General features: G+C 50.6%; 1 long non-coding RNA gene across 2 annotated transcripts in view; it reads left to right on the top strand.

The window, feature by feature from the left end:
- Positions 1-21,218, top strand: part of LOC142485353 (uncharacterized) — a 41,033-nt gene that overhangs the window by 12,297 nt on the left and 7,518 nt on the right. Inside the window, exons 1-2 of one of the 2 annotated variants that reach the window (XR_012798396.1) lie at positions 9,723-9,797; positions 11,347-11,525. This is a non-coding gene — a long non-coding RNA (uncharacterized LOC142485353). Of the gene's footprint in view, positions 1-9,722; positions 9,798-11,346; positions 11,526-21,218 lie in introns of those variants that run through there. The other variant, XR_012798397.1, reaches the window with a different exon arrangement.

Here is a 21,218-nt window from a genome sequence, read left to right as displayed (position 1 = left end):
ACTTCAAAGAGACATCACTGTGATGGTGAGGGGGAACTCAGGCCAATAATAAATGTATTTTGCCCGGCTGGGTGCCCCTGAGCCATATTGGGGAATTGTAAAGTGCCAGCTTTTTACATACACATTTAAATATATTTTCATTACATTTACAATGTTTCTGCCATCATAGGGTTACAGAGATGGCACTTTACAATTCCCCAACATGGCCAAGGGGCACCCAGTCGGGCATAATTTCTTTATTATTGGCCTGGGTACCCCCTCACCATCACAATCACAGCCTCATGAAACTCTACTCCCTAAACAAAAGGCATGTTCTTACCTTGTCCATAGAGTTGAGTGTCTGTGAGGTTTCGCCATCCTAGCAGTCGCAGAACGTCTCCTCATCTCAACAAACCTTCCGTGACAGACACTCAGGATGCACGGTCTCAAGGCCCTGAAACGCACGCGCGTGCATCTTACGCGGCCTGATTCCCTGTCCGCAGATTCTGTCTCTGACCCCCGCTCTGATGCATGATGGGTGCGTTCATCCAGCCTCCCAGCTGATGCGCGTTCCAAGCCCCGCCCCCACTCTGGTGATGGACAGGACCGGCGTGGGAGTGACGCGCACTTTGGGCTCCGCCCCCTGACCTTCGTGACACGCGCGGGTCGGCACACGATTGTTCCTGCCCCCTCTTGCTCTAAGGACATCCAGAACCAGCGTGGGAGGGACGCATGCTCCAGGCTCCACCCTCTGACGCGCGCAGGTCGACACGCGAGCAGTTCCACCCCCATCCTCAATTAGGCTGCATCATAGGGCACACCTGTGTGCACAAGCAGTCTATCGGTGCTTACTTCCTGGTTCGCCCTGGCTGGCTATTGGTGGCCCTATTTTTATAAACCTTGATGCTGCGTTTGTTGCTGAGCATAGTCTAGTGTGACGCCGTGCTTTGCTGCATTCCAGTTCCTTTGACCTTGCCTTGCCTTGCTGTTTGACCCCTTGTTGCCTGACCTTGCTTGTCTCTTGGATTCCACAACTCTCCTCTCCTGATCCGGCTACGAACGACCATTCTCCTGTCTCCAGTCCTGACCTCGGCTAAGTACTCCAACGATCCGATACTCTCCTATCCTGAACCTGGCTACGTACCCCGATGATCCTCTACTCTCGGCGTTAACCAATTCCCTACCTCAGCACCGCAGTCGCGCTTTGTTTGTGGTGAGCTACGCATTACAGTGTCCCAGTGAAAGCCATTCATCTCCTTTTATCCAAATGTCCGGGGTTTTGGAATTCCATGCCTCATCGTCAAAACTGTCTTGCACGAAGATAAGAGCAAATAAAGGTCGTTGATTGTATTGTTTTGTATGTCTTTATTTATATAGCCAGTGGTCGACAAATCACCAAAAAATCTACTCGCCGAACAAAAAAATCAACTCGCCACCTAGTACCACACGTGTGCTGCTTGGGCCAATAGGAGCTCGCCACGATGTTAAATCCACTCGCCCGGGGCGAGCAAATGAATAGGTTTGTCGAACACTTTATATAGCTAATCATGAAAAACAAAAATAATGCTGCACACCACAATTGCAAAAAATCCTTGCTGTTACCGGTGCTCCTGGAACTGGGGAGTTCCTGGCGGTGACAAACTCCAAAGCAGACAAAAAAGAAGGTTCCAGGGCACTACGGATTTACAAAAGGATTTAATAGAAGAGGCACCATGTGTCTCTTCTATTAAATCCTTTTGTAAATCCGTACAGCCCTGGAACCTTCTTTTCTGTTTATTTATATAGCGCCATTAATGTACATAGCGCTTCACAGTAGTAATAAACGTGACAATCATATAAATAACAAATAATACAAATAACAGGTCATCGGAATAAGTGCTTCAGACATAAAAGTAACATTTAGGAAGAGGAGTACCTGCTCCTAGGAGCTTACAAGTGTAACAGGGGAGTAATCCCTGTTCAAGTAATGTGCCTTTAATCTAGCAGTGTGGTGGTTAACTGCTGGTAGTCAATTAATAAACACCACCTGCCTGATTTAGATTGCTTACAAAAGCTTGTCTTTTGAGACAGGAAGGGTGTCTCCTTAGCTCATACCTGAGCTGAACTTTGGAGAGAGAGGAGAGATTGTCTTTACTCTCACAACAGTCTTGAGCTCTGCCAGAAGACACAGCATAGCTGCTTTCAAGACACAGGGAAAACTTCTAAACCTGAATGCTGACACACCCTGAGGGAAGGGAGCTGAACCAGGAACAGAGAAGATTTTCCCTCCAAGGAACAGATAAGACTTTCATTCTTAAGAGACTTCGTATATCTGCTTATTTCATGCTATATGTTTTGGGGCTGGGAGACATGCTTATCTAGGGGAGTTGTGAACTGCATAGTGTTTCACAAGAAATACTCCCAAATGAATAGAAGCTTTGTTTACCCCTTGTTTGGATGGTTTACTGATGTTGAGGAAACAGGCGCAATAAAAAGCCTTCTTTAATTTCACAATAATCAGTCTCTCTTGCATACCTCTGTGAATGTCTGTCTACAGTAAGAAGGAAGGATGTACAGACAGTAGGAGGGCATTCTGTTAAGTGCATCTGCAGGGGGGCAAGATTTATGTATCATGTGTATAGTATTAGCCACGTTGCTACTCATATGTTTCTTTAAGCAAGTGTGTCTTAAGGTGGGTCTTAAAGGTGGATAGAGAGGGTGCTAATCGGGTATTGAGGGAAAAGGTATTCCAGAGGTGTGGGACAGTCAATGAGAAAGGTTAAAGGCGGGAGAGTGCTTTAGATACAAAGGGGGTTAAGAGAAGACATCCTTGAGCATGTCCCGGTTTTTCTCCCTGGTGCGCGGGGGAGTCGGCGACGATGCGGGGGGGGGGTGTGTGTGGGGGGAGGATGCAGCAGCCGGGTAGTATTTTGTTCATGTTAGAATGCCGGGGGGGGCTGGGCTTAGAGAGTAGAAGCAGGGGATTCGTTTGAGGTCAGAGGATCTCGGGGGTGGGGCTTAGTACCGGGCAGGATGGAGTGAGCTGCTTCTCAGTGAGAGAGAAAGGGGTGTGTGTGTGTGTGTCCTGTCCGTATCCTGTCTGTGTGTGTGCTGTCTGTGTGTGCTGTCTGTCTGTGCTGTCTGTGTGTGCTGTCTATGTGTGTGTTTCTTGTCTGTGTGTGTGTCTCCTGTCTGTCTGTGTGTGTCATGTCTGTCTGTGTGTCATAGGAGGAGCTGAGGGGAAGGTATGAGGAGGGGAGATATGAGGAGCTGAGGGCAAGGTCTGAGGAGGGGGAGATATGAGGAGCTGAGGGGAAGGTCTGAGGAGGGGGAGATATGAGGAGCTGAGGGGAAGCTATGAGGAGGGGGAGATATGAGGATGGGGAGATATGAGGAGCTGAGGGGAAGCAATAAGGAGGGGGGGATATGAGGAGCTGAGTGGAAGGTAAGGGGAGGGATGGGGAAGGTATGTAGAGGGATGGGGAAGGTATGATGAGGGGAGGGAAAGGTATGAGGAGGGATGGGGAAGGTATGAGGAGGGATGGGGAAGGTATGAGGAGGGATGGGGAAGGTATGAGGAGGGATGGGGAAGGTATGAGGGATGGGGAAGGTATGAGGAGGGGAAGGTATGAGGAGGGGAGGGGAAGGTAGGTTGAGGGGAAGGTATGAGGAGGGGAAATTATGAGGAGGGGAGGGGAAGGTATGAGGAGGGGAGGGGAAGGTATGAGGAGGGGGAGGGGAAGGTAGGAAGCGGGAATGTATGAGGAGGGGAGGGGAAGGTATGTGTAGGGGAGGGGAAGGTATGTGGAGGGGAGGGGAAGGTATGAGGAGGGGAAGGTATGAGGAGGGATGGGAATGGTATGAGGAGGGGTGGGGAAGGTATGAGGAGGGGAGGGGAAGGGGAGGGGAATGTATGAGCAGGGGAGGGGAAGGTATGAGGGGGAAGGTAGGAGGAGGGTGGGGAAGGTATGAGGAGGGGAGGGGAATGTATGAGGAGGGGAGGGGGATGTATGAGGGGGAAGGTATGGGGAGGGGAGGGGAAAGTATGAGTAGAGGAGGGGGAGATATGAGGAGCTAGGGGAAGGTATGAGGAGCCAAGGGAAAGGTATGGGGAGGGGGGGCAGGTATGAGGAGGGATGGGGCAGTTATGGAGAGGGATGGGGAAGGTATGAGGAGGGATAGGGCAGGTATGAGGAGGGATGGGGAAGGTATGAGGAGGGATGGGGCAGGTATGAGGAGGGATGGGGCAGGTATGAGGAGGGATGGGGAAGGTATGAGGAGGGGAGGGGAATGTATAAGGAGGGGAGGGGAATGTATGAGGAGAGGAGGGGGAGATATGAGGAGCTAGGGGAAGGTATGAGGAGCCGAGGGGAAGGTAAGGGGAGGGGCAGGTATGAGGAGGGATGGGGCAGGTATGGAGAGGGATTGGTAAGTTATGAGGAGGGATGGGGCAGGTATGAGGAGGGATGGGGAAGGTATGAGGAGGGATGGGGAAGGTATGAGGAAGGGAGATATAAGGAGGGGGAAGAGGGTAGGTATGAGGAAAGGATGGGGAGGGAGATGTATGAGGAGAGGAGGTATATGGGGAGGTATGAGGGGAGGAGAAGAAGGGGAGCTATAAGGAGAGGGGGAAGTATGAGGGGGCAGGTATGAGGAGAGGAGTGGGAAGTATGAGGAGGGGGGGCTGTGTGTGTTTGTCACTGTGTGTGTGTCACTGTGTGTGTGTGTGTCACTGTGTGTGCACATATATTGGGGAGGGAGGTTGAGTGTGGGGAGGGGAGAAAAATACATGGGGTGGGGTTGTAAGAGAGGGGGGAAAGGAATGGATGAGAGGGGGGGGAAGGAATGGGTGAGAGGGGGGGAAGGAATGGGTGACTGGGGAGTGTGAGGTGGGGTGAGAGTGAGGAGGTGTGTGAGAAGGGGGGGGTTCTCGCAAGGCCGCCAAAATGTGGGTAGGGCCCTGGTGAAAACGTTCTTCCTGGGCCCCAGGAAAGCTGTCTGCGGCCCTGCATGGCAGTGATGTCACTGACTGCCACAAGGAGAGCAAGAGACCCTATTTTGCAAAGTGTAATGTCAGGAAGGTCACATTTTTAAAAGTCTTAATTTTAATTAATTCCTTAAAATTTTTATTTAATTTTAATTTGTCAATTAATTATTTATTTCATTTTAATTTGTTAATTATTTTAATTTTGATTAATGTCTTCATTATTTACATACACACACACACACTGCAGGGCCCACCTCCTATACACACAGACACACACTGTAGCCCCCACCAACGGGACGCATTATGGTGCCAAGGCATCACGTGATGCCACATTGTAATGGAACATGTCACCGTTGTCATGGCAACGGGGTGCGTCACGTGATGTAATTTGTTTTATAAATAATTTTTTATTGTCTCCCGGTTTTTCATTTTGAAAATCTGGTCACCCTATCCAGGCGTCCACCAGGTAAAGATCCACAAGATTGTAAACGTTATAGACCAATTTCTTTAATTAACACAGATATCAAAATTTATGCTAAGCTATTGGCCTACAGATTAAGCCACATCCTGCCTAGGCACATACATCCAAATCTAGTCAGATTTATTAAGGATCGACAAGCTGCAGACAACACACGATGAATCATTGATCTGATTGAAATAGCCAATGCAAAAAAGATACAGGTAATGATGTTGAGCCTAGACGCAGAAAAAGCCTTTGACAGGATTGACTGGCCATACTTAAAAGACACGCTTGGAGCTTTTGGTTTCGGGGAAAGGGTTGGGAACGCAATCTTATCATTATACTCGAGCCCGGCGGCTACAGTAATCTATTAGGGTTTCCCATCAGACCCCTTCCAAATTAAGAACGGCACGAGACAGGGCTGCCCACTTTCGCCCCTCCTGTTCGCCCTGTGCATGGAGCCCCTGGCGGCACAGATCCGTGATAACCTGGATATTTCGGGCATAGCAGTTCACTCCCATATCCACAAAGTGGCCCTGTATGCAGATTATATTTTCCTGTCAATATCAAAACCTCTTACCTCCTTGCCGAACTTGTTTGACTTGCTAGGGAAATTTTATAAAATCTCTGGCTTTAAGATTAACCAAGCCAAATCTGAAACTTTAAATATTAACCTCCCAAAAGATATTGAAAAACTAATCGGGCTTAATTTTAATTTCAATTGGCAAAGCAAAAACATCAAATATTTAGGGGTTTACATTACCAAAGATTATAGAAATATTTATGATGCAAATTACCCAAACTTATCCGGACATTAAAAGAAGACCTGAGAAAATGGGCAACATACAGGATCTCCTGGCTAGGAAAGATTTATAGTGTCAAAATGAATCTCCCCCCTCGCTTTCTGTATCTATTTCAGACATTACCGGTGCCACTGAGACTGAAGGAAATGCTCTCACTTCAGTCTGCAATCTCTGCATTTATCTGGGGAGGTAAGAAGCCGAGAGTAAATAGATCAATTCTAAAGAAAACTCCCCTAACGGGGGGTCTAGCGGTAACTTGCCTGTTGTCCTATTATAAGGCAGCACAATTATGCCAAATTATACAGTGACAGTGTGACCCAGCATTGAAAAGATGGGTGGCTCTGGAGAGTGAATTCTGCTCCCCATTAGAGCTGAGTAATCTCATTAGGCTACCTAAAACAGCGCTCAGGTCAGCTAATACGCCTCTTTCCTCAATGACCAGCTCCTTGTCTGTTTGGGAAGCATGTATTTGTAACTGTGCTTTAACCAAATGATGACCCCTTTCTGGGGCAACCCGGACTTTGCTCCAGGTTTGAATAGTAGCGACTTCTCTATTTGGAAACAAAATGGCTTTAATAGATTTAGAGATCTGGAGAGTAGAAAGGGTATTAAATCATTCGACCAAATTAGATCAGACAAAATTGTCCCCCACTAAGAATTCTTTAGATACCTCCAGATGAGAGCATTTTATAACAAATTAGCCCCCCACTCCACCTTGAGTACTTTTGAGAAGCTCTGTGTTAAAAAAAAAAACAACACTCGGGGACTCACATCACAGGTGTACAGAGAAGTGATCAGTTCTGGGCCAGGAGAACACCCAAAGATAAACTACATGAAGCAATGGGAGGCAGACTTAGGCCTCGGCCAGGCTCCCTGCTGACGTGCTGAGGCGCAGGGAAAGCGGGTGCTTTCCCTGGCCTTGCGGTTGCTTACCGCACGCGCTGTCAGTGGGCCGTCAGGGGGCGGGCTGGGGGCGGGCGCATTACTGGCCGGGTGCGGGCCAGTGACGTCACGGAGCTGGTTCGCCCTGATTGGGCGAACAGCTCACGTGACCGGCCTGTCGCGCCGGCAAGCGGGGGAATTTTAAATTCCCCCACGTCCTACGCTTCCGCGCGCCTGCGTAGGTGAGCCCCTACTAAAGCCGCTCTAATTGCGGCTGTAGGGGCTCAGTGCTGTGTGGGAGCGCGCGTCAGCAAGTAAGCACTAAACATGGCCGAGACCTTAGGGGAAGAGCTAGAGGGGAAAACTTGGACGGCAATAGTTATGGCGGTGACCAAAACATCGATTTGCACTACATTAAAGGAGAACGCATATAAAGTCCTGATGAGGTGGCATCTAACCCCAATTAAATTATCTCGTGCCCTAGACAATGCGGAGAAGCTGCGAATCTGTTACATATGCTGTGGTCCTGCCCTCGGATCTCCCCTATATGGGAGGAAATTAGAAATTGGATCAAGAGGATTTTTGACCTCACAATTCCCCCGGACCCTTGGTTGTTCTTATTGAACAGACCATTGCCGGGTTTATCCAAAGCAGGTTATAAACTGATTGCACACTTTGCAACAGCAACAAGATGCGAGATCGCAGCACTATGGAAACAACCGGAAATTCCATCTATCCCAAAGATTCAGAACAGAATTTGGTTTGTCTGCCAGATGGAAAAGTTAACAAGTCTGGTTAATGACACTGGCAAACATTTCCTAAAAGTCTGGATGCCTTGGCTGGCCCAGACAGATATCCCCGGGGTTGAGGTAAGTACGATTTGGCATTAATAGTTCCAGATGCGTTCTCTTGTGAGTATTATCACAGCCTAAAGCGGCGGTATTATGCAGAGAGCCTGTTGAGGATAGCTAGAGGCATAACCAGGCCACAGCAGTCCCATCCCCTGCATCAGCGAGGTTTATAAGGGATTGATTCTCAAGTGAGGGCATCTCCTGCGGGGGAGCAGACCAGGACACTCACCCATCCCCTTCCCTCCCCCTTTTTCCCACGTTACTTCATTTGTCTTCTGTTCTTAGTTGGTTAGTGGTTCTTTGCATTTATAGTAATTCAATTTTACTTTCATATACCTTCTAGATGAGATATCATTTGGAGCAATTGTTAATCTGGACACCTGTATGATATTGCCATGATACAATGCCTGAATGTTTGTTAAGCCAATGTCACAGTTTTGACTCTAAAAAACAAATACAATTGAAGTTATAAAAAAAAAAAGAGTAGAGTGATTCTGGCAGCAGTGTTTAGGATAGATTATGCGGGAGACAGGGGAGAGGCAGGAAGGCCGGACAGCGGGAGGTTACAGTAATCGAGACGTGAGAGAATGAGGGCCTGTGTCAGAGTTTTAGCAGTTGAGCAACAGAGGAAAGGGCGTATCTTTGTTATATTGCGGAGGAAAAAGCGACAGGTTTTAGAAACGTTTTGAATGTGAGAGGAGAATGAGAGAGACCCCTAGGCAGCGTGCTTGGGCTACTGGGTGAATGATAGTACTTCCAACAGTAATGCGGAAGGAGGTAGTAGGGCCAGGTTTGGGAGGAAGTATGAGGAGCTCTGTTCTTGCCATGTTAAGTTTAAGTCGGCGGAGGGCCATCCAGGATGATATAGCGGTGAGACATTCAGAAACGTGTCTCACAGATATAGAGGTATACTGTTTATATTTGGGAATGTATGTATATTTTTATCTTGCACAGCATTAAACATAAGATCAGACATTAGGAATAGTCGCCCTCGACCCTAAGCCCCAATGAGCGATCTGTCGGCCGCGTCAGGGTCTGGGGCTTCATCCCCAGTGTCTGATCTTATGTATGTTTCCCGTATTGTGTTATAATCCCCTGTATTATATTGTTACATGTGTAAAGCACTACGTACATTGCTGGCATTATATAAATAAAATACACCCTTGCCAAACAAAAATGTCTGCCCCTTCTTGTATCATATCGCAGTTAAGGACACAGCCCCAATGACACAAGCGCACACACAGATACATACATAGACCTATAATCACAATGGGGCAGATGCACCCAGCGCCGGTACAGGGTCAGCGCACCCAGTCTGGTGTTAATTCTCTTTGACTTGAATAGGAGTTAATGGATCGGGTGTGCTGACCCTGTACCGGTGCTTGATGAATCTGCGCATGTGTCATTGAGGCCATGTCCTTAAACTGTGCTAGTTCCGATCAGGACACTGTGGCAAGGAAAAAATCTTAAGTCTTTGTGTGATAGTGACCTAATCGGCACTATTGCAGTATAATGAATAACCCTCATTGGGTGCATATGTCTGTGCATGTATTTACGTATATACACATATAATGACAGCCTAACTCACTGGGATTACAGTAAGAAAGTATATATAAATATGATCACACGTCACAGACATTTCATATCACACTAGCGCCTGCGCCCACAGCCCGGGCCTCCACCAGGGGGCGACAGCTGGGACTCCAGTCCTGGTGCAGAGGGGGCCTCATGGAAGGTGCTACAGAGGGGGCCTGCTGGAGGCTGTCTTTAGAGCTGCCTGTCTGAAGAGGGAGGCTTCCCTGACAGGCACCTCTCTGGGCAGCTCTGCAGGCCCCCGTAATCCTCCAGGGGAGCAGGTAGGCAGTGGGCTCCTTTCCCCCCCCCCCCACCCCTCTCTCTCCCCTCCTCTCTCCACCCCCCCCCCCCAATTTCTCCTCTCACCTTCTCCCTTTCTCCCCCTGCTTTCCTCCCCCCTCCTCTTTCTCTCCCCCATCACCTCTCTCTCCCCTCCTCTCTCCACCCCCCCCCCCAATTTCTCCTCCCACCTTCTCTCTTTCTCCCCCTGCTTTCCTCCCCCCTCCTCCTTCTCTCCCCCATCCCCTCTCTCTCCCCATTAGAGGATAAGGAGGAGGTGCTGCACGAGAGACATGTTGTTGTTTAAATGATAACAAATAGAAAGAATGTGAGATTATAATAGTAATAATCCCAGAAGGGCAGGACATTACCTGGCCATGAATGGACGTAATTAACATATATAAGCACAACGTAACGTATAGCAGCCAGAGAATCGCTTTATTTGGGAAAAATTACAAGGTGGAAATGTTGCTGTAAACTGATAAAATCGAGTCTGCAAACGTCACAGCACCTGGGGAATTCTGGGTAACCGCGGTTGCCGGCGCATGTTATCTGTTTGGTAAATCCTAATATACAGCAGCTTCACAAAATAGTGCCAGGGTTCATGAGGAAGAACAGGGCTATGGGGCTATTAGAAGGGCCATTATAGGGGATGTGAGCTGCTTATAGAGCATTGGGATATAACCAGCCCCTAATAAAATCCCTGCATACTGTGTGTTCTGGGGAATTTGCTGTTATGTTTTTGGAGTTTAAGGGACTTATTAACCCTTTGAGTGCCACCGCCGCTACGGCACAGTGTGGTCATGTGATCACAGTGGCCATTTTGGAGGAAACAGATGAAGAGCGATCCTCCTCCATTTCCTCACTGGTTAGATCGCGTCGGGCGCTCCATGGGAACACAGGAAGTGATCTAACCCGGAAAAACAACACGCACACACGTAGTCACTATGTCCTGGGGCACGCACAGGGTTAAATCCGCTCTGAAGCAGTGTCCGAAAACTCCCATTCACGTGAGCGGAGCATTTGGAATAATCCCCTTAATGAGGCAGATGGGGAGATGGAGGGGAGGGGGGGCCATTATGCACAGAGGAAACGGTCCCAGAATTCCTGGCGCTGCCCCACGGTATCTTGTTTCTTTAAATTGATGATGTCATTTAAAAGGTGCAAACCCACGTAGTTATCCAAAGACAATCTCTGTAAAGAACGTTGATACTTTACCAAATGTAAACGGGCTAAAAGCAAAAAATTTGTTGATGGCCTTTAAATGGGTGGGATTGTCAATTGTTTCCTCTGCACTGAGCCCTCCCCCCTAATCCTAGGGCCAATCATAATAAGGGATGGAGAGAGGGGGCTATTCCTGTGCAAACACCTGTAGAACACAGTGACATCCCGCCCAAATCCCAGCTGCCCATGATGTGTGTGTATCAGTGTGTTACTAAATATGTGCAGTGGTTAAAGAGCATCAGATGCTGCATTAGGGCCCGAGGTTGACACCTTCTATTGAAGGCTAACCCGGAGATAACATCTGTTACATTTATCTTCTTTATACAGGTTTATTTATCCTAGCTTCGGCGGTGGCGTCTTCCGGCTCCTCCCGGCTTCCTCCCGGCTTCCTCCCGGCTTCCTCCCGGCTTCCTCCCAGCTTCCTCCCGGCATCACCCCCTGCAAATCCCATCAACATGGCTGCGTGACGTCAAATGGGGCCGCGTTGCCGCCCGGAGATTTACCAGGTAAACCCATAGCCCGGAAAAACCCATAAATAGCGGACTCGCGTTTTAACGGATCGCATTATTACGGGGTTTGTCTGTATGTGTGTGTGTGTGTGTGTGTGTATATATATATATATATATATAGGGGCCATGCACACATATATGTAGATATATATATATATGTAGCCCCGAGGTAAATTTACACTTTCTGGCCCCCTCCGCGAGTGCCGTGTGGTAGCGGGTGCCGCCGGAGGCTGCGACGGACCCGCCGGCACTTCGCGAGGGTGGGGGCCAGTGCAGGGAGCAGCGCGAGGTATTGCGGTGCAGGCCGGTTGCCGGGGACGCGATCGGGCCGTCGCTAGGGCCGCGATCGCGTTGCCACCGGCCCGGCTTGTAAAGGAGAGGGCGCCGCCATTGCGCGTTAGCTCGCGCATGCGCAGTAGGCGGCAAGCGCAGGGAAGGCTCCAGACAGGTCGCGCATGCGCAGGTAGGATCCCCAGAGCTAGGGAGAGATCGCGCGAGGGCAGGCATAGGGAGACAGAGATCCGGTGCTCCATTGCGGCCAATAGGGCTGGAGGAAGCTCAGCCCGGGAAAATAGATACATTTTCCCGGGCTTTGCTCAGGCAGTCAGGCAGAGGAGAAGGAAGGAGTAGGAAGGGTGTAGGGAGCGCGTGGCTCCTGCACCAGGTAAGGGTTCTCCTTAGGTCCCCAGGCAGGTCCCAATTCCCGGTAAGGGCAGGGGGTAACTGAAGAGGGACGGCCCTAGATAGGGAAGGTCACCCTTAGGTGTGTAGGTGCAGGTTTGGCAGTGCCACAGCGGGTAGTGCTGTGCGCACTGGCAAATAGGCACAGAGTGTGTGCAGTGGATTTGCTGCGGGGATTCAGGTGGCTGTGTACGAATGCAGCTGTGTGTGTGTGTTGCTGCATGTGCTGGGCGCAGTGAGTGCAGCGTGGGTGGATGTCTGCAGGCTGACGGTGAGAGCTGTGTGTCTGCTGCAGGCTGTTAGGAGTAGCAAGTAGTTAGTAGTTACAGATAGGACTGGGTAGCTAGGGGAGGGGGCAGGTTATTACTCCGCAGGCCCTAGGAGTTTTCCCCAAGCCACCCCAGGTTGCGGTTCATCAGGGACAGGCCCTAGGTTAGGGTTCCTGTCACGTTAGGGATAGATAGGGATAGCGGCGGTTGCTGTTCCCGTGAGACGGTGTGTTACCGAGAGACGGTTGTGTTCCCGTGAAGCGGTGGGACCCTCGTTGGGGTCCTGGAGAAGTACCTGGATAGGATCAGATGGAGGCTTCGCACGTCTGACCCTTTTAGAAGAGTGTAGCAGGCCCGAGCATCGGAGTGCTCGGAAGGTATTTCTACACATGTGCACCAACAGGCCTAATAGATAATTTAGTGACTGCGCAGTCACCCACGACCTCCGTAGGAGTACGGGACATTGGGTGTGGGGGATCACAGGACACTGGGTGTGAACACCAGACATTGGGCTGAGGTGATATGGTTAAGGTGATGCGGATAGAGCATGATGTTATGTAATGTGTTATATGTTCTCAAGTAAAGTGTTAGTTATTGTTTTATCGTATACGTGTGTTATTGTATTTCTTACCCAGGGCTATCTTTCATAACGGGGATCCTGGGTAAGTGGAGGCGCTGCACCAGGTAAATGGTAAGGGTTTCCCCAGGCTCTCAGCTAGCGGAGGCTCAGATCTCCTTGAGCCACAGGTGTTATACAGTTACCAGTAGTCCCTTAGAAGAGGTGTGCCGCAAGGAAAGGGACCGGTTAGACCACAGGGGCCAATGTGAGATTGGGTGGGTCAGGCCGGTTCACAAAAAAGGCTACATTTGGAGGCGCTGCTGAGATATCAGACCTGGGGTGCCCTGTATGTTTTTTTTCTAAATTGTGTCCTATTTTTGTTCCACCATGTGGGTGCTCTCAAAGCAGGAGGTCTACGCATGGGCCTTGAAAGTGAACGTGACTCCTAACCGCGTGGTTGCCGTGGGGGCAGTCCCGGCTGGCGTGCCCTTGTTAGATGTCCAGGCGCAGGTTCGGAAGCTCCCTGGACTGGCGGGTACGTGGGTCAGAGGGCGAAGGTATGATGACACCGTGCAATGGAGTACTGTCCTGATATATGCAGGCCAGACCCTAAGCGAGGAAGATGGCCCTAAATTCTTAAATTTGCCCGGGGGTCCGACCGATGGGTGCCCCTTTATCTACCCTGACTTGGCAGTATCTGCCTGCACCGAGAGCCCTATTGACATTGACAGTGAGCCCCACCCAAAATGGCGACTCCCGCCAAATCACCATGGCACGTGTGCGGCTGACTGCCAGCCTGCACAGAAGAATGTTGCAAACCCCTGCCCAGGACTGGCGGGAAAACCAGAGCCCCGCCCCCACACTGTGAGTGACTCAGTACCGAGTTCGCAACATTCCCCAAAAGACTGTGCTGCTCCTCCTCTAGAGTCCACCAGGGGGAGGGAGTGTCGTGAGCAGAAATCAGCCATTTCTGTTCCCCCTAAGGAAAGCAAGAGATGCCGAGAAAAGCACCCTTGGCTGTATAGAATCGTACGGGCCCCCCATTTAGTCTTGCCAATGGTGGTGTGCCCGTGTGCGTTAAAAGAATGGAAGGTGATGGGTGGCTGGATGGACGGAGCATCTGAGTCACCAGTTGCCCTCACGATGACCGTGGTAGACGGGGAAGAATGCCTGTACGGCCGTCTGAATGAATGTGAGTGTGCCGTTGGGGAGCTGACCCAAGGGCCTAAGTGTCCTGACTGTGCGGCGCAGTTCCTGCAACCCAAACCGCCAGCGGCAGAGGACACTGTTGCAGAAATGGAGTGTTCCCTCCCCGAGGATGAGAGAGACTGCCAGGGGTTACACCCTGATGTGTATGAGCCCTGGAAATTGCCAGGAATAGAGGTCACGGTGCTAATGAGCCCCTGCCTGAGTGAAGCCCTTAAAGAGGGAGTCGAACCATCCCAGTTACAGCTAGGTTTCAGGTCAACTGAGGTGGACGGAGAAACGTTTACCCAGTGTTTTGGCCTCAAATGTGGCTGTTCCCGGAGGGAGGCACTGGCGTGGGAGCCTCAATGTGAGTGTTGCGGGGCCTGGTTCCTAAAGCCTATCCTACCCCAGGCGGCGGAACCAGCAGAGAAAGAAGAGGAGGGGCCGTGTGCCCAAATGGACTTTCCAGACGCTGAACCGGAGCCGCTGAAGGCGGAGCTCCAGATGTCGGAACCCCAGATGTCGGTTCCAGACCCGGTTCCCGAGCAGGAACCACCGATGCCAGAACCACAGATCCCGGAGGCCCAGGGTAAGGTGTTTGTACCCCCGCCCATGTGTGGTGATTCTAGCGACCAACCGAGCGTGGTGATGCGCCTGCCGGCGGACCACTCCAGTGAGGTCACTGAGCCAACCACCTCAACTGATGCAGACCATGATGTGGGCCCGTGTGACCTGCAACGGCCAGTCCGGCCTACCACCGAGGTACCAGCGGTCCCAGGCTTGGGATCAGTACCTGCCGACAACGATAGGGGTAAGTTGACTGCCACAGGGGTGTCGGGTGTGAGCTCCCCGGTGATCGTGGAGCCTGGTGACTCCAAAGGTAGGGTCACCCGGGCGATGGGCTCACCCCGTCATCGCGTCCTGGTGGAGGTGTCTCCCCCAGAAGATCTCTGCAGATGATGGAACGAACTCGACCTCATCAAGGTATCCGGTGTAGCGGACCGGAGCGACACATACTCCTGCACGAGGAGTCTCCAAGCTCGGCCTTCCCGAGACCCGGGCCTGCACGAAGAGGTTGTGCTGCCCAACGATGGTGTCACCGTTAAAGGGATTGCTGGAGCTGACAAAGACTGTGTTGAGACCGCTCTGGTAGTTGTGGCCTCTCCCAGGTGCGCGATGGAGCGCTATGTTCGCCATGTGGTGGACCGAGGCAAGAGACTGAGCCTCCCTGTCTCCCGTGAGACGAGACCGGAGGATCCGGCAAGGGGGAGAAGGTGGGCTGGTGCAAGGGACTGGTCTTGAGCTCCAAAAGACTCACAGGAGTCAAGGTGGGATACCCTCACCCAATCAGTTAGGGGCACTCCACTCTGAGACTCAGCTGGCCTCGGGTATCCATGCGGGTATGTTGGGTACCAGTGAACAAATGCCTAATGTATGTGAAGTAACAGTTACAATGCATTTTCCATTATATAATCCTCTGTTGCATGGTTGCTACCCAAGCGAGGTCGTTGGGATTCTGCGAGGGGGAGAATATCGCCCGGAGGTAAATTTACACTTTCTGGCCCCCCTCCGCGAGTGCCGTGTGGTAGCCGGTGCCACCGGAGGCTGCGACGGACCCACCGGCACTTCGCGAGGGTGGGGGCCAGTGCAGGGAGCAGCGCGAGGTATTGTGGTGCAGGCCGGTTGCCGGGGACGCGATCGGGCCGTCGCTAGGGCCGCGATCGCGTTGCCACCGGCCCGGCTTGTAAAGGAGAGGGCGCCGCCATTGCGCGTTAGCTCGCGCATGCGCAGTAGGCGGCAAGCGCAGGGAAGGCTCCAGACAGGTCGCGCATGCGCAGGTAGGATCCCCAGAGCTAGGGAGAGATCGCGCGAGGGCAGGCATAGGGAGACAGAGATCAGGTGCTCCATTGCGGCCAATAGGGCTGGAGGAAGCTCAGCCCGGGAAAATAGATACATTTTCCCGGGCTTTGCTCAGGCAGAGGAGAAGGAAGGAGTAGGAAGGGTGTAGGGAGCGCGTGGCTCCTGCACCAGGTAAGGGTTCTCCTTAGGTCCCCAGGCAGGCCCCAATTCCCGGTAAGGGCAGGGGGTAACTGAAGAGGGACGGCCCTAGATAAGGAAGGTCACCCTTAGGTGTGTAGGTGCAGGTTTGGCAGTGCCACAGCGGGTAGTGCTGTGCGCACTGGCAAATAGACACAGAGTGTGTGCAGTGGATTTGCTGCGGGGATTCAGGTGGCTGTGTACGAATGCAGCTGTGTGTGTGTGCTGCATGCATGTGCTGGGCGCAGTGTGTGCAGCGTGGGTGGATGTCTGCAGGCTGACGGTGAGAGCTGTGTGTCTGCTGCAGGCTGTTAGGGTATCAGCCATCTCGATTTCATAGCGCAATGTCAGGCAAGCCACCTGACGGACGGTCACCTCCTCCCTCTCGGCGAGTTGTATTTTGCGCTCAGCAATCTGCGTCTGCAGCTCTTCAATTTGATCCTGCAAATCCCCTCTCAGGGCCTTCACCTCTTCCCGGTGCTTGCTCTGGGCTTGCGTCAGCGCCGCCTTCATCTTTTGGAGCTCTGTAGTTTTTGTCGCCAGTATCGCCGTTGCTTCTGTTTTCCAGGCTTCTTTCTCCTTGGCATACTGACTCATGGAGATGGAGTTGCCTCTCTGCTTCTCCAGCTCTTGCTCCAGTCTCTGGACCTTTTCGCGCTCCCTCTCACACAGAATCACCTGGCTTTCAAGCTCCGCCCCCAGCGATGCTCTTGTGGCGTACAGCGTGGCCCTCAGCTCCTCATGCTGTTCTGTGGGGACATACTGGGTACTCAGCCGTTCCTGTAGCACTTGCTGCTTCTCCTTGGCCGCTTGCAGACTTGCATGTAGCTCTTGCAGCTGGCTCTGCCATAGGTGCGCTGCTTGTGTGTGCTGCGCCAGGGAGACACGTTGCATCCTCTCTGCATTCTGCAGTGCTTCCTGCACCTCTAATTTTTCTTGCGCCAATTGCGCCTTCACTTTCTGCGCTTGGTGAAGCTTCTCAGTCCCATCACTGACCTGACCGGTCAGGTTTAAAACCTCTTCTTTCAGGTTTATATTCTCCATTTTCACAGTCTCTATATCCCTTAAGACCGTCTCATTGGCTTTCTTCAAAGTACCCAGCTCTGTTTTGAGCGCGCTAGCTTCTTGGTGAGAAACTTCTAAGTCTTTGATGAAGTTTTGCACATCTCGGTGGCTTGCTGATGCCTGTTGTCCTGATATCGCAGGCTCAAGTGGTTCGGTCACTTCCTCTGTGACTTGAGAAATATTTTTATTTTTCTTCTTTCTCTTTGTTTTATTAGTTCCAGAGACATCAGTGGTACTGGGCACACACACACTGGACACTTTTGCAGCTTCCATCTGCGGGTTCGTCTCTCTTCTCGGGGCCACATATGCGTCGTCATCATAATCATCATATGGCCTGAAGGGACACTGTTTTGTATGGTTATGTACATTGCAAAACTGACAAATGACGGTGGCCATTTTAAAACCCCGTTTATTTTTTTTCACACCCGACGAGGCAGACTTTGCACAACACACGTAAGTTGTTCTTGCTTTACAATATTTGAACCTTCTGGGTTCTTCTTAGGGCAACTTCTTTGCAAAAATTCATTTTCACTTTCTTTTTTTACCAGACAGGGCAACCTTTGCTCACAGCACTTGCTAGCTGCAAATTCACTCACTTCAGCAAAAGGCATTAGCTTTACACAGCAATCCTTTCATACCCGACGGGGCAAAATTTACACTCAGCGCTTGCTAGCAGTAACTTCCATGCTTCAGCAAAAATCATTTTTTTTTTCCCGCTTGAGTTCAGTGTCTCAACACATCTTCATCTACTGACCCCCAGAGGCGTAGCATCCCACTTCTGACAGGACGGCCTCGCGGCGGGGTCAGTAAGACGCTTGGCACGATGGGAAACTTTAAACACTAGTGGTTTATTAGCCACAACCAAAATAAGTACGGGTGCACTGTCCCTTTAAGAAACTACTTTCTTGCAAATTAAAGCCTAGTCCCGTTAGGGACACTAACTCACTTCTTGAGCCCTTATTAACAGGACAGCCAGCTAATCTGGTCATGCCCAAAACATGCTACACAAACGATAACCAATAAGCATAATAAGAATAAAGTCTTATCTATTTTGCAGCTCCAACAGCAAACAGGAACACGGTTCCAGGGAGCAGGCTGTGTCCAGCCTCGCAGCAATCTGTATCTTTATCCTGGGTTGTGGGTCCCAGGTGGTCCCAGCAGCCTAGCTCCTCGCAGCACTGGGGGACCAGAGCAGCAACAGCTGCTACGGCTTCCAAGCTGGGAGAGTTCTCTCCACCTTCCTGTGGAAAAACAAGCTCACCTTGTGTGAGCAACTTCTTGCTTTTTAAAGCACTTGTTTCACTGATAGTTCAACCCCTGTTTAATTAGGCTGCAGCTGTGCTTTCTCTGTCTGAGGAGATTAACACTCAGTGATCTGGCTACAGCATCTCTCCATTCACTGTCACAGCCTACTGAGTCAGTGACTCTGTCACAATATATATATATATATATATATATATATATATATATATATATATATATATACAGTGTTCGACAAATCACCCAAAAATCTACTCGCCCAACCAAAAAATCTACTCGCCACCTAGTCCCGCCCCCGTGCGGGAGAGAGATAGAGAGAGAGTGTGGGAGAGAGAGAGAGAGAGAGAGTGTGTGGGGGAGAGAGAGAGAGAGTGTGGGGGAGAGAGAGAGAGAGTGTAGGGGAGAGAGAGTGTGGGGGAGAGAGAGGGAGAGTGTGGGGGAGAGAGAGAGTGGGGGACTGGGTGAGTGACTGACTGAGTGACAGGGTGAGTGACTGACTGACTGAGTGGGTGACTGACTGAGTGAGTGGGTGACTTACTGGGTGAGTGGGTGACTGACTGGGTGAGTGAGTGACTGACTGGGTTACTGACAGACTGGGTGAGTGGGTTACTGAGTGACTGGGTGTGTGAGTGACTTGGTGGGAGAGTAACTGACTGGGGTGGGTGACTGACTGGGGTGGGTGACTGACTGGGGTAGGCTTTATTCGTCACTCCAATTCCCCAGCAGGGCCTGGGTTTTTCTTCGTCAAGAAAAAGGACGGGTCGTTGAGGCCTTGCATCGACTACAGGGGTTTAAACCACATAATTATAAAAATCGTTACCCCCTTCCCCTTATTACCGAACTGTTCGATAAATTACAGGGGGCCAAGATTTTTTCCAAGTTAGATCTACGTGGTGCCTATAACCTGGTGCGCATCAGGAAGGGGGATGAATGGAAGACGGCCTTCAACACGCGTAGTGGACACTACGAATATCTGGTAATGACTTTCGGCTTATGTAATGCTCCCGCTGTCTTCCAGGATTTCATCAACGACGTCTTTCGTAAGGTACTCAATATTTTTGTTATTGTATACTTGGATGATATCCTGATTTTTTCCAAAGATCTCCAGGACCATATACGCCACACCTCCTACGTCCTTTCCCGTCTCCGTGAACACCATTTGTACGCCAAACTGGAGAAGTGCACCTTTCATCAGACCTCTACTCCGTTCCTGGGGTATATCATTTCCGATGAGGAGTTTATGATGGACTCCGGTAAACTTCAAGCAGTCACTGAATGGCCAAGACCCAACTCTCTCAAGGCCATAGAACGTTTTTAGGGTTCGCTAATTACTATCGTAAGTTTATACTGAGTTTTTCCACCATTGTGGCACCCCTCACTGCGCTCACCAAAAAAGGAGCTGATCCTTCTGCTTGGTCATCCGAGGCCATCTCCGCCTTCAAGACACTCAAGGAAGCCTTTATATCCGCACCTATTCTCCGTCATCCCAGCATCGAACTTCCCTTCGTCCTGGAGGTCGACGCTTCTGATTGCGGCGCTGGTGCCGTTCTTTCCCAGAGATCCACGCCCCAAGATAAGTTACATCCCTGTGCATATTTTTCCAAGAAATTCTCGTCTGCCGAGAGGAACTATGACGTGGGTAACAGGGAACTTCTGGCCGTGAAGATGGCTCTTCAAGAGTGGAGACACCTGCTGGAGGGCTCGAAAGAGCCGTTTACTATTCTCACGGACCACAAGAACCTTCTTTACATAGAGAACGCTCGACGCCATGGTCCACGACAGGCTCGTTGGGCTCTTTTTTTTTCTCGATTCGATTTTCACCTTTCCTATATCCCCGGGACCAAGAACGTAAAGGCAGACGCACTCTCCCGAATACATTCTTCTGAAGAGAGGGGAATCTTTGGAGACTATCCTTCCACATGAGAGGATTCTCGCCACGTCTTCTTTCAAGAATCTTGACAAGATTTTGCACTCCCAGAGACGCATTCCCAAGGACTTGGTCGTTCCCGACAACAAACTCTTTGTACCATCCAAATTTGTTCCAGAGGTCATGTCTTGGGGTCACTCCTCTAAATCTGCAGGTCATCCAGGTTTTAAGAAGACTACTGATCTCATTCGTCGGAATTTCTGGTGGCCAAGGATGTCTCAAGATATTCTGGAGTTTACCCGCGCATGCCCCACGTGCGCTCAAAGCAAGACTCTCCGTCAAAAGTCTCAGGGTTTTCTGTTACCCCTTCCAGTTCCTGACCGCCCCTGGTCCCACATTTCTATGGACTTCATCGTGGAGTTGCCCAGGTCAAGAAGAATGAACACTATCTTGGTGGTCGTGGACAGGTTCTCGAAGATGTCCCATTTCATTCCACTTAAAGGATTAAATGCTGATATCTTCACGGAGCAGATTTTCCGGATTCATGGGATCCCTTCGTCTATTGTTTCTGACAGAGGTTCTCAGTTCGTATCCAAATTTTGGAGAGCTTTCACGAAGAGATTGGGCATCTCTTCTTCTTTCTCTTCCGCCTGTCATCCTCAGTCCAATGGACAAATGGAGAGAATCAATCAATCCCTAGAGAAGTACCTGAGATGTTTTATATCCGATTTCCAGGATGATTGGGCACAACTCCTCTCCTCCAC

Source organism: Ascaphus truei, unplaced genomic scaffold (assembly GCF_040206685.1).
Source record: "Ascaphus truei isolate aAscTru1 unplaced genomic scaffold, aAscTru1.hap1 HAP1_SCAFFOLD_564, whole genome shotgun sequence".
NCBI classification, from domain to species: Eukaryota; Metazoa; Chordata; class Amphibia; order Anura; family Ascaphidae; genus Ascaphus; species Ascaphus truei.
Note: the sequence above shows the minus strand (reverse complement) of the source record. Positions and strands in the feature narration are given on the sequence as shown.